The following is a 12,349-nucleotide window of genomic DNA, read 5'->3' as shown; positions in this document are numbered from 1 at the left end:
TGAACTGTCCCTTTAAATCCGTTTCCCTCCAAATTAGGTTCCATTTTAATGGTTTAATTAATCACAAAACATGTCTATTCAATTGAATTTTAACAGATTAATAGTTTATAAATGTTTGCAATAATGACAGTTTATTGTGTTTTTTTTCTCGGATTTATCATTTAATACAAATATATTATAAAAAACAGTGTTAATCAAATAAAGGCATAAAACATCAACAAATTAAATAATCTTTAAAGAAAAATGTATATATATTTGGAAAACTAAGTGCAGTTGAAATTAAAACATGACAGAAAATTTGTGATTATTCCTTTAAAAAAAGAAATTTGTCAATGTTAGCCAAACGTTTTAATATGAAGGACCAAAAATCAAACGTGGGCTGAAAGGAAATGTTGCATTATATCCAACTATATTATATTAATTTACATTTTTAAAATAACTATTTCACAGATATTTTCAGTGCAAAAATAAAAAAATTGTTAAAACATAAGAAATGCTTTTAATTGCAGGCCCCTCCCTCTTGAAATATGGAGGACCAAACCTGCAGAAATTAAAAATAAATAAATTAATGAATAAGTAAATAAATGAACAAATATACAAATATACAAATATGTAAATAAATAAATAAATGTGATAATAGGAAAATAAATAACAGAATAAACGACTTGACAAAATAAAGATGATTCATTTTGAATCAAATTACATTTTGTATTATCTTACCCTTAATTTATTATTTTCTGCTTTTATACATTTAAAAATATATATTTTTAACTTTGATTTATTTGTTAATTATTTTTAATATTTATATATTTATTTTTACATTTATTTATTTATGCATTCATTTATTTTTATATTTATTTATTCTCACAAGTATTTATTTTTAAATTTATTTATTTATTGATTCATTTATTTTTACTTTTCGTGTGCAACATGGAAATGAGGAGGGCGGTCCTTGTTACCAAAATATATTTTTTAAATGTTTAAAACCAGAAAATAATAAATTAAGGGAAAGATAATACAAAATGTAATTTGATTAAAAATGAATAAACTTTATTTTATCAAGTCGTTTATTCTGTTGTTTATTTTTCTATTACATTTACTTATCTATTTTTTATTTATTAATTTACATATTTGTATATTTATTCATTTATTTAATTATTCATTATCAAAATTAATAATCATTAAATACAATAAAAACAATAATCAAATTCAGAGGTCATCTGATGTAAATGACCAGCTATTTAAAGGAGTGTTTGATTATGATTGGACTTGTTTATCTTTAGTGAGTGTGTGATGTCAATGTTTGAGCATAAACAACATCTGCAAAGTTACGACGCTCAAAGCTCAAAGCAAAGGGAGATATTTTCTTTGACAGAAATCTCTTTTTAAGAACTACAACAAACGGCTGGTAGGGACTACAACGAGTCAGTGACATCACAACCCTAACATTTACATAAACCCCGCCCCCGGGAACATGTGGAGAAGAGGAAGAGTTGCTGTCGTCTAGGGCTGCTCGATTATGGAAAAAATCATAATCACGATTATTTTGGTCAATATTGAAATCACGATTATGTAACACGATTATTTCACAAGACTTTGGGAATGTGTTGTATTTATTAAAAATACACCTTTCAACAATTCAATTGAAATTGTAACATTTGTTGTACTTTTTGAACTATTAAAATAAATAATATAACATATTCAAATCAAAGTATAAAAGTATTCACGTAAAAATGATAACCACAAATAAATAAGATAAACAATTTGGTTCGGCTAGATATGCTTTTCAGGTACGTCTAACATTAGTTTTTAGGTACAGAAATGTATCAAATGTAAAATAACATTGCATATTTGAGTGCATAAATGAAAGATTAATCCTATTAAACTTACAAAAGCTATTCAATCAAGTGCAGTGAATGATGTCCTTGTCTTTTGTTGTTTGACATAAAGAGGCAGTAGCTTTACTGCTGTCTGTTTAAAGACCTAATGATCGGATATGCGTGGTCTTTATCAACTGTATAAAGTTCACTTAAGGCATATACAGACTATGTCTGCTAGGATACTCATCAAGATGGACATGTTGACATACGTTTTGTGTGAGTTTGTCCGTTCAAGAGCAAGACTTGAAAGAGAACTCAATATTTGCGCGCTGAGAGACGTGTGCGCGCTCTCGGATGACACAGAGACACATTTTCTCACTGCGCGCGGCTTCTCATTCACGTCTTCTGGCACTAAACCCAGTGATGACGGTGAAAACGGCTGGTCATATTCGAAAATATGACAGCACTCGCATGCATTGAACAAAGTTTACAAAGAGAGAATTATTTGAAAAATATTAGGGGAAAAAAGGACGTTTACACGGCACCCCTGCTCTCGTCAGTTTTTGTTTCTTTATTAGATTGTCATAGGTCACTCTGTGTTTAATTTTCAAGTGGTTAAACTAATTCGTGGTGTTCCCTTGCGTTGCAGACACTACCATGTAGCAAATCTTGCACGTAGCATGTTTCTGCTCGTCGTCTGATTCCTCGAAGCCAAACTGTTCCCAGACAACGGAGTTGCCTTTTTTGTTCACCAAACGCTGCTGTAACTGCCCTCCTTCTGCCATCTTTACTCGCGCAGAGTTTTTAAACTCCAGCGGATGAAATGCACACGAGACTCACGACCTGAGAGAGATTGTGGCTTCGGGAGGGGCGGATGAGCGGATGTGCGTTTCATTCAGAACGCAAGACAAAATAAGAGTGTTCTAGCAAAACTGAACATGGCCAAATAATAGTTTTTTCTCGATTGTACTATTTTGGTGATCGTTGGGAGGCAAAATCGAAATCGAAATCGAAATTCGATTAATTGCACAGCCCTACTGTCGTCTGTCTTTCACATTTATTGTTATAACTAATAATTATTTCACATCATCAGTTATAACCGTAATTACACTAAACTATCCCTGTTCTCTCTTCATCAGCAGATATTCTCTGGCTCATCTTACCCCACACCAGCGCTTTATAGATTATCATGACAGAATATTAACTCATAACTTCATCAACTATCCCTTTCAGAAACGTCCCGTCTCCTTCTACATGTCGTCTCTTCTTCTCGAGTCTCTCCATCATTGTCCGACTCCGGTTCGAACACAAAAGGCTGAACAGTTTTCAGTGTGTGTGTGTGTGTGTGTGTGTGTGTGTGAGGTAATCAGAGCTGCTAACATGAGCTCTTAAAGCTCCGCCCTCTTCTAGAAAGGGGGGCGGGGAGCAGCAGCTCATTTGCATTTAAAGGGACACACACAAAAGCGGCACGTTTTTGCGCACCCTCAAAAAGCGGCAATTTGAACATGCTATAAACAATGATGAGTGGGGTATTTTGAGCTGAAGCTTCACACACACACACTCTGGGGACATCACAGACTTATTTTACATATTGTAAACGGGGTTATAGGACCCCTTTACGTTGTTTGTTCCAGTTTGGTGACACTTTGCATAGCAGCCGCTCCATGTTTATTAGAGTGCGCTTGTTTATTCAGCATCTTATCTGGTATTTATAGCTCCGATAATGCTGGATGGTGCAAGAAATCCCCCCTGGAGATCTTCTTAAATTTTTTAGCTGTGGGAACATCCGGCATTGAAAGGGATGAACTAAATATCTGTTTTGTGAAATCCTCTCTTTCTTGCGGTCTTGTCAGGGCTCTCTCACCACTATATGTACCGAAGGAAGCTACACATCATGTGTTTTTGGGGTAAACACGCGTGTAAAAGTTGATAAAACACAGTTCAGTTAAGCCGTTTAATCTTCAGAGAAGACGGGGATGTGTTCTCAATCGCTCTCAATCTTTCTCACATCAGATGTGCCTCTGCATCTCTGGCATAAGCTGGCGATCAATACCAAATGTCTTTTATTTTCCCCTCCCACTTCCCATTTTCTTGCTTGTCAAGGAACTGTATATTTACTCAAGGGCTTCCTGCTTAAATCAAAGAGGCGACTGGATTCCTGCAAGCCTCAGTCCATTAAAATGTAAACGAGTGGACGGTGAAATTACAGCTCTGGTCTTCAGTCTCGCCAGCATCCAAACTACTCCGTGTCTCCGCTTTACACGCCGCCTATACAATCCCCATCATTAAGGGCTTAATTGAATGGTAACTTCAGCATTTCTGAATGTAATGGATGTACTAGCGTTCGGTACGGTGTGATGCATATCAATGAGAAGCCGCCCTGTGTGTGCAAATATAACACTTCAAAAAAGTGCCATGGTTTGTTTGGACATGACTTTGTTGTTTGTGATGACTGGAGAAGGACTAGAGATTATACTTGTGTATATAGAGGGGATTTATTGACCACATGACCGTTTGTGCAGAAATACTGCTCGCGTTGCATAATAAATAATTATGGAAATTCATAAACGTAAATGTTTATTTGATCAAAAACACAGTAAAAATAGTGAAATATTTTTACAATTTAAATCAGATGTTTTCTATGTGAATTAGAGCTGCAACTAACGATTATTTTTTCTGTCGACTAATCTAACGATTATTTTTTCGATTAGTCGACTAATCTAACGATTATTTTTCCAGATTAATCTTATTCTTTTTTACTGATTATTGTATTTCAAAGAGGGTAGTGAATTTGTATATTATTTTAACATGAAATCAATGAATGATGACAATATTAATTGTATTTCAGGAAGGGTAGTGTACATAGTATGCCATTTTATAATGAAATATAATGAACAAAAGAAGCTTTTTAAACATAATATATAATGATACTATTCATCATAAAATGTATACAGAGTAGGCCTAATTAGGAAAAGTTGTTTACTATAGTAGTTGAGTATGATTTACTTATTGATTTGTGTCAATAGTAAACGAAAATGCACTTGTATTTATCTGCAAAAGGTTCACATACAGGAGCTTTCAGCATAGTTTTAATGTATAACTAGTCGTCTATTTTGAAGATACATGTGCATAAACAACGACTAAAGCTGCCAGAAGTTTTTGCCCAAACTTCAAAGACACATTTAAATGATTAAAGCTAGAGGCATATCTTAACTTTAATGTTACTTTAATCATGTAAACTACCTATATACAGCATGTTTTATGCACATGTGTTTGGGACAGAGCGGAACCAGGTCGCATTTACAGCAGATATATGCAGCCCATAATAAATAAAAGCACGAGACGTACTGGGGTCGGAGAAGAACCCAGGAAAATGTGACCGTCTGTTGCAATACACGCGCCACGGTTCAGCTGCGCGAGAGAACCATGGAGAGAACACTGGAAGGGTTGCCAGGTTTACACAACAAAACCCACCCATTCGTTACTCAAAACTAGCCCAAAACAAGCTCAATCGCGTTTCGGGGAGGTTCTCTGGTAAACATCGCGTTCGGGGGGTTAAATATGTGTGTGTTTTTGCTTCAACCCGCGGACATGAGACACAGCCCGCGGCAACAGTGTAGAAGTAGCCCAATTCCGCGGAAAAAAGCGGACTTGGCAACACTGACTGCAGTGTGAAAGCTCCCGCTCTCCACGCGCACAGCACCTGCTCTGCCACCGCGCGCACTGTGAAACCGGCGTTACAGAGCGAACAAAGCGCAGTTTTACTCGGCTTCTGTTTAAAGTACTCCCACACTTTTGAATGTCGCGGTCTGGCTTTATATGATAAATGATCATTTTCACTATGCCCGGGAGCAGAAGCTGCCATTATTCTAGATCTTCTGTTCCATTCTAGAACGTAAATAATGTGCCGCCGACGCGTCGACGCATTTCACGCAAGTCGACGTATTTTCGTAGTCGACGTCATCGACGACGTCGACGCGTCGTTGCAGCCCTAATGTGAATATATAGTAAAGTGTAATTTATTCCTGTGCTCAAAGCTGAATTTATCATCATTACTCCAGTCTTCAGTGTCACATGACCCTTCAGAAATAAAAGTTTGCGTTTACAGGCCACCAAAACACCATTGTCGTGTAAATGAACGGCCAAAACGCATAAAATGTCTGACGTTTTTAGTTGAAAATGGTGTTGTGTAAAAAAAGCGTCTTCTTGCACTTGAATATTTAAATGGCCAAGGCTCTGTTCACGTTTGTTCATGTTCTCACAACATTGCAGTTAGAATTTATAAAAATATTATAGACTGGCGACTGACACAGATTCATATTAGGGCTGTCACTAATGATTATTCTGATGATTAATCCAGTAATCGGATATTTTTTGTGGTAATAAAAATAGACCCAAGCAAACAATAGCCATTAAAATGACTTCAAAATACATATTATAACAACGAGGCAATAATATAAAAATCTAAGCAAATAATCGTATGGTTTTATAGAACAACACCGTTAAAATACATAATATAACATGCATTATAAACAATCATCTTATGTATTTTAACAAATGCCTGCAGAGGGCGCTGGTGATTGTTGTTACATTTTACAGCAGATCAAATCCTTGTTCAATATTGGCCAAACATCATTTAATGAAGGATCATTCATTCATTATTCATCATTCTTTCAAATGACACCATCTTTTTTAATATTTAGCAACTTCTTTACATTAGAAACACTACAGCTGTAGTAATTTCTTGAACAAGAATATGTGGACAACAAAACAAGCAAACTCAGAGCGAGCATTTAGACTTTTATTTTGAAATCGTGATGAACAGTTTCTATATTTAGAAACATATTGATGTATTCCCCTTTGTTGGCGTAGCTTTATAAATGATTTACACGCATGTAAATAAATATGAAACCCGCAGCCGCAGGATATATATTTATTTAATTGAATCGCAGCCTTTGTGAATTCACAACAGCACTATTCTATAGTATGGTTTTAATTAGGGCTGTCAAAAGATTAATCCCGATTAATCGCATCCAAAATAAAAGTTTGTGTTTACATAATATATGTGTGTGTACTCTTAATTATTATTTATATATAAATACACACACAAGCATGTATATATTTAAGAATTTTTTTTATTTTTATATATAAAACATTTATATTTATATATATTATAGATTATATAAATGTATATACAGTATATACATGCAAATATTTCTTAAATATATACATGAATGTGTGTGTATTTATATATAAATAATAATTAACAGAGTACACACACATATATTATGTAAACACAAACTTTTATTTTGGATGCGATTAATCTTTTGACAGCCCTAGTTTTAATATATTGTGCGGCCTAATCGAAAAAAAAAAAACGGTCTAATAATGCGGTTCATGGATTCTCATCCGTGGAATGTGCTTTTCGAGTTATTTTTAGGGTCTGCTGTTAATCACTTTAGTGCCATATTATGTAAGTTTTAGAAATTAAATGGTATGGAAATTTTCATAGCAAAATAATCACGGTTATCTGTATCATAGTTAAAATGTGCTGGAAAGGTTCAAAATTGAGCCTAAATAATTTTTATGAACAGGATGAGTCAAAATTATGAATTATAGGCATTTTATCTGCTCCATAAACACTTGTTTATTTTTAGAATGCACAGTTAAAATACAACAATTTAAAGCATTCTGGCTTATTGACACTGTTCAAGAGTTGATTCTCATGATAAACATGGACAACATTTCAAAAAACGAGTTGGGCGTGTGTATTTCTGTGCCAAATACACTCCTTCAGGATTCAAACACGTTTCGGAAAGTTTTTATCGAGTATGGCCCTGTGTGACATCATAAAGGGTGGAATTCCTTATATGGACACACACACACACACACACACACACACACACATCAGCGAGAGCAAGAGCACGTCCATCACTGAGCTTTTTTCGGGTTACGGGAGCCGTCGGCGGCGCTGGCGTTGTGTTTTTAGACACGAGATCAACAATGTCACTAAAGAAGTGTGTGTGTGTGTGTGAGAGGGAAAGATCACCTTGCTCAGCTTCACAAATAACCCAGCGTTAAGGGAACAGTGGATGCAGTTTGTGTTTCCGGAGTTCTGCAAGTGTGTGTGTGTGTGTTCCCGGTCATGAGTGGAAACCGCAGGCGGTGAGTGTGTGTGTGTGTTTGTTCCCGGTCATGAGTAGGGCTGTCAACGAATATTCTAAATTCGAATATATATTCGAATAGTTTTTAAAAAACGAATTTCGAAGGTGAAAATTAATATTCGAATAAATAAAAAAATGTGGGGGGAAAAAAGCGCGCCTGAAGCCTTGTGTACTTTGGCCTGTCGTGTCTCCGCAGCGGGAGCCTCCGCTGACTGCGCGCGCTCCTCCGCTGACTGCGCGCGCTCCTCCACAAACGGACGAGGTGTTTATATTTTTACGGTCTATGGTTTATATTTGACGCACTCGCCGTTGTGCTTTTCTTTGAAACGACAGATGGCGACTCGGAGTAATTATTCTATAAACCATCAGGAAAAGCGTCGAGAAGAAGTGGCTAATGTAAGTTACACAGGTGACGATATTTATTTTAGTACACTTCACCGAGAACCACACTACAGAAGAATCATGTAAAACAGATCAAAATAAACCTTGATATAACTTGCGACATGAGAACAAAATGTATGTAGAAATGTAACGTTAACTTATACAACTCAATTTATGATATCTAAATGTTTCCTCATTTCACTAAACACTTTAGTGAGTTTTCACTTAGTTTCGTGAACTTTTCTTTATGAAACGGGCTTGTTTATGCTTTTGTAGGCTCATTTTGTAAATATAAGCATCTGGACCAGCCTTACTTTGCATCGCCGCCTCAAGCTCTCTGTCTGCAACACAACAAGAGGCCATAACAGAGACATTAATTTAGTTGATATGTAAGGACGTGAGAGCGATCAGTGTCGTGGATGAGGCTTCAGGAGTTCTGTCCAGCAGTGGAGCCGAGGTACTGACTGAAGAGATATTGCATGAATAAAGGATAAATGCACTGCTTCCACTGGTTTGATTATTTTCCGTTTCATGTCAAGGAAAAGTTCCATGTTTACCACAGCACAGCTCGCTCGGAGCGTTCAATAATATGCTGTAAAACTTATATTAATATTTGTTTCAATCACTGAATGAAGCCTGCTATATTTGGGACTAGGGATTTGACGGTGAGGACATTTTCCCACCGGTTAATTGATGTGTGACAACACCGGTAATACCGGTATCACCGGCGGAGGCTTTTAAATCACTAATTCTATCTAACCGAAAGTAACATGCACACGACCGCTCTGAACTGAAAACGCGCCAGTGCGCGCACACCGTGACTGACCGCTCGTCTGTAAATGCGCGCTCTGTGAGGCCATGGGCGCGTCTCAATCAGTTCCCTAGTTCAGTAGTCAGGGCACTGATCAAGCATTGATCAGTCTATGATTGAGATGCACGCCATGAATGCACACTGTTAGTTCGTCCGTAAAGCCTCGTTTATACTCGACGCGCCCGCACGAGCGCGAGGGTGCGCGCGGCAAAAATAAATCCGCGCAGCAGCGTAGCGCGGAGGCTCGCACTGCGGAGCCAGGCCAAAGTAAACAATGCGCGCTCTGTGCGGCCGTGCACATTTTACTTTCGGTTTTTAATTAGCGCCAATTCGGCTGCGGGTTGCTTGAATTGTGGGTTCATTAGCCTATTATTTTTAATGAAAAACACAACAACAAAACAAATGACAAACTCCCTTAAATAGGCGCTTTTACGTTTCGCTTTGAAACCAAATCTTCCGCGATCATCTCCGTCAGCTCCTCACTCTTAAATCTGATGAATGACTCCTGCCGCAGCCGAGACTCACGGTCGGATCCTGCTTTATTAAGCAGACACGTTCAGTTTTTATTTGTATTGTCTGTTCTCTAACTGAACTAAATTATTTTATTACTATAAAAAAAAAATCAAAAAGACGGTGGGCGGTGCCACGGTGGGCAAGTGATGTAACCGGTGTGGAGTATGGACACCGGTAACACCGGCAACACCGACTATCGTAGCAAGCCTATTTGGGACAAGAGTCACGACCTTAAATTGCTTGCACAAAACTCTTGATCAGTCTCAAAATGTGTTTGTTCATTTAAACCGTTATGCGCAGAGAGCGTGAGGGCGAGAGCGAGTGAGTCTGCGGTCTTTAGCCATTAGTTGATTTACTTGTTTTTGTGTAGGTAATACGTTGTCAAATATGTTTAAACTTAAATAGACTACCTATATAAGTAGTCTCTTTGTATTCATTTGTCCTGTTATTGACGTAATGCGCGTCATTGATAAAATGCGCAACCAGATGTTCGAATAGTTCGAATATTCATGCTTTTTTTAGAGGGAATATTCGAACGTCATTTTTGAGCAATTTTGACAGCCCTAGTCATGAGTAGGGATGGGTATCAAAAACCGGTTCCAAATTGCCCTTAACCGGTGATTCGATAAGAAACGCGCGTTTTGATTCCGCTTATCGGTTATTGTGAGCGCATTTAATTGATTTTTAACCGCTGCACACACACACACACACGCTGTTTCCTGTGCTGCAGACACACACACACACACACACACACACAGAACGGCTTCTCATAGTGAATGAATAATGCGTGATAATGAACAGAGTTCTCTTCCTGGTGTTTTTTGCACAGCACGCGAATGGACAAATACACACACAAATATCATAATACTCTTGTAAACACAGTCATTATGTCGTTGACGGCAGATTTTCTTGATGCGTTTCTATGATAACGTTAATCAAACAACAAACGACGAGAAAAGTCACTTGCTGTTCTAGACAGAATAACTTTTAACTATATTTGTAATGTATAGCCTATATTTTATTAATAAAGTGCAGTTATTTTACATTTGATTCGTTTATGTATACTGAAAATGTTTATTTCAATCTTTGTTCAATTGCTAATTTGTTCTTTTTTTAATTACCGAGTGTTTACTTGTCTTTGATAAAGCTTGAAATGTATATTAGGCTTTTTTTTTGCTGTGGTATTTTTAAACCAAAGGCAAAAGTTGCTATCCTGTTGATTTTTGTTCATGGTATTCAGCTACAAATTTGTGGTTTATCGTGAAACCGGTAACCATTTCATCACTAGTTTTACTCGTATGTTACCATGTTGTTTTCCAAGGCCAGTCGTTTCCAAGACACTGAAAAGTGACGGTTCTGTTGTATCTAGGACAGTGTTATGATTAATTAGCCACGTTGGTGTGTGTTGTGTCTTTTTGTGAAAGTTTAAAATAGGCCCGTAATTAATCAGCAGGGGCTGTGGGACGGATAGAAGGCTGACGCGGGAGAGAAAGGCCAGTGTGGGATCGTCCCAGCGCATGACAGATGGAGATCACATGCTGAACTTCAGCTCGACGTTGCCGGAAGCTTCCACTTGCCATCCCAGGAATCATCCGTAAGCTTGTATTGACATTTAATTACGCCGACTCGATGAGACCGCAGAGGTCTTTACACCCCGAGCACTTTGTCACGGCTGGAGTTTGGGATGTTCAATTACTCTGTGGGATGTACAATTGTTCTTACTTGATGTGGGAAACAACGCCCCATGTGGTGTTTACACAAACTCAATCGATCAATTGATGTTTCCTACGTCTAAAGCCTGTTCACACCGACAGCAGTTTTATCTGGAGGTCGTCTAGTCACCGTAGTGGGGGTTTCTACCTCTAACCAGGGTCTTAAAAAATGTAAAAAAATGTCTTAAATAGGGATGCACCGAAATGAAAATTCTTGGCCGAAACCGAAAACCGAAAAAGAGGAAACCAAGGCCGAAAACCGAAAACCGAAACACCGAAAGAAATTATGCCAATTATTAGTACCATTGCATTTATGGCTATGACTGTGTACTAACTTTACTAAAATCAAGACATTGCAATTGCATAAATTAATATTAAAGTTTCAAAGAATAAATCAATTACAAATTATGCCAATATTTATTTAGCACATTGCAACAATGCACAGTATAAAATAAAATTCAAACAAAAATGTTTAACTTGACCCCACTCATTTGTGCATTAAATAATAATTTACAGGCCTACAGAAAGGTTTTAAAATTAAATGTTCTCTCATAAAAACAAAGTGCATTTAGGTCTAGTGCATTAAAAAATTTTCTCTGTAGGACTTCTACAAGAAAGTGCATTCAGAACAGGTGCATTAGGTCTAATAATCAACACTCAAATAACATAGTACGCAAACATGTAAACTTTACATAAGGCAGTTTTTGCAATAACTTCTAAATCTGATTATAAAATAGTTTTTTTATCCAATTGGTTGTTGAAATATAATCATTATATACACAGTGTCTGTCATTTTCATGACAGGTTTATTTAACATGCATGAAATAATCAAGACATCACTAACAGGTTAAGTAGAATATAATGAATATAACGGCTAATATAGAGCATATATTTAGTGAAAGAGTTGATTTACTTTAGTGAATAAAATTTTGTGGACACTGAATGACT

The 12,349-nt window shown here is 36.8% G+C and overlaps 1 protein-coding gene across 1 annotated transcript in view; it reads right to left on the bottom strand.

The window, feature by feature from the left end:
• rftn1b (raftlin, lipid raft linker 1b) overlaps positions 1-12,349 on the bottom strand; it is a gene marked incomplete at its 3' end in the record, with an annotated part of 223,971 nt that overhangs the window by 12,170 nt on the left and 199,452 nt on the right. The window lies entirely within an intron of this gene.

Source organism: Gobio gobio (assembly GCF_949357685.1).
Source record: "Gobio gobio genome assembly, chromosome: 15".
NCBI classification, from domain to species: domain Eukaryota; kingdom Metazoa; phylum Chordata; class Actinopteri; order Cypriniformes; family Gobionidae; genus Gobio; species Gobio gobio.
This window is presented reverse-complemented; position numbering and strand designations above follow the sequence as displayed.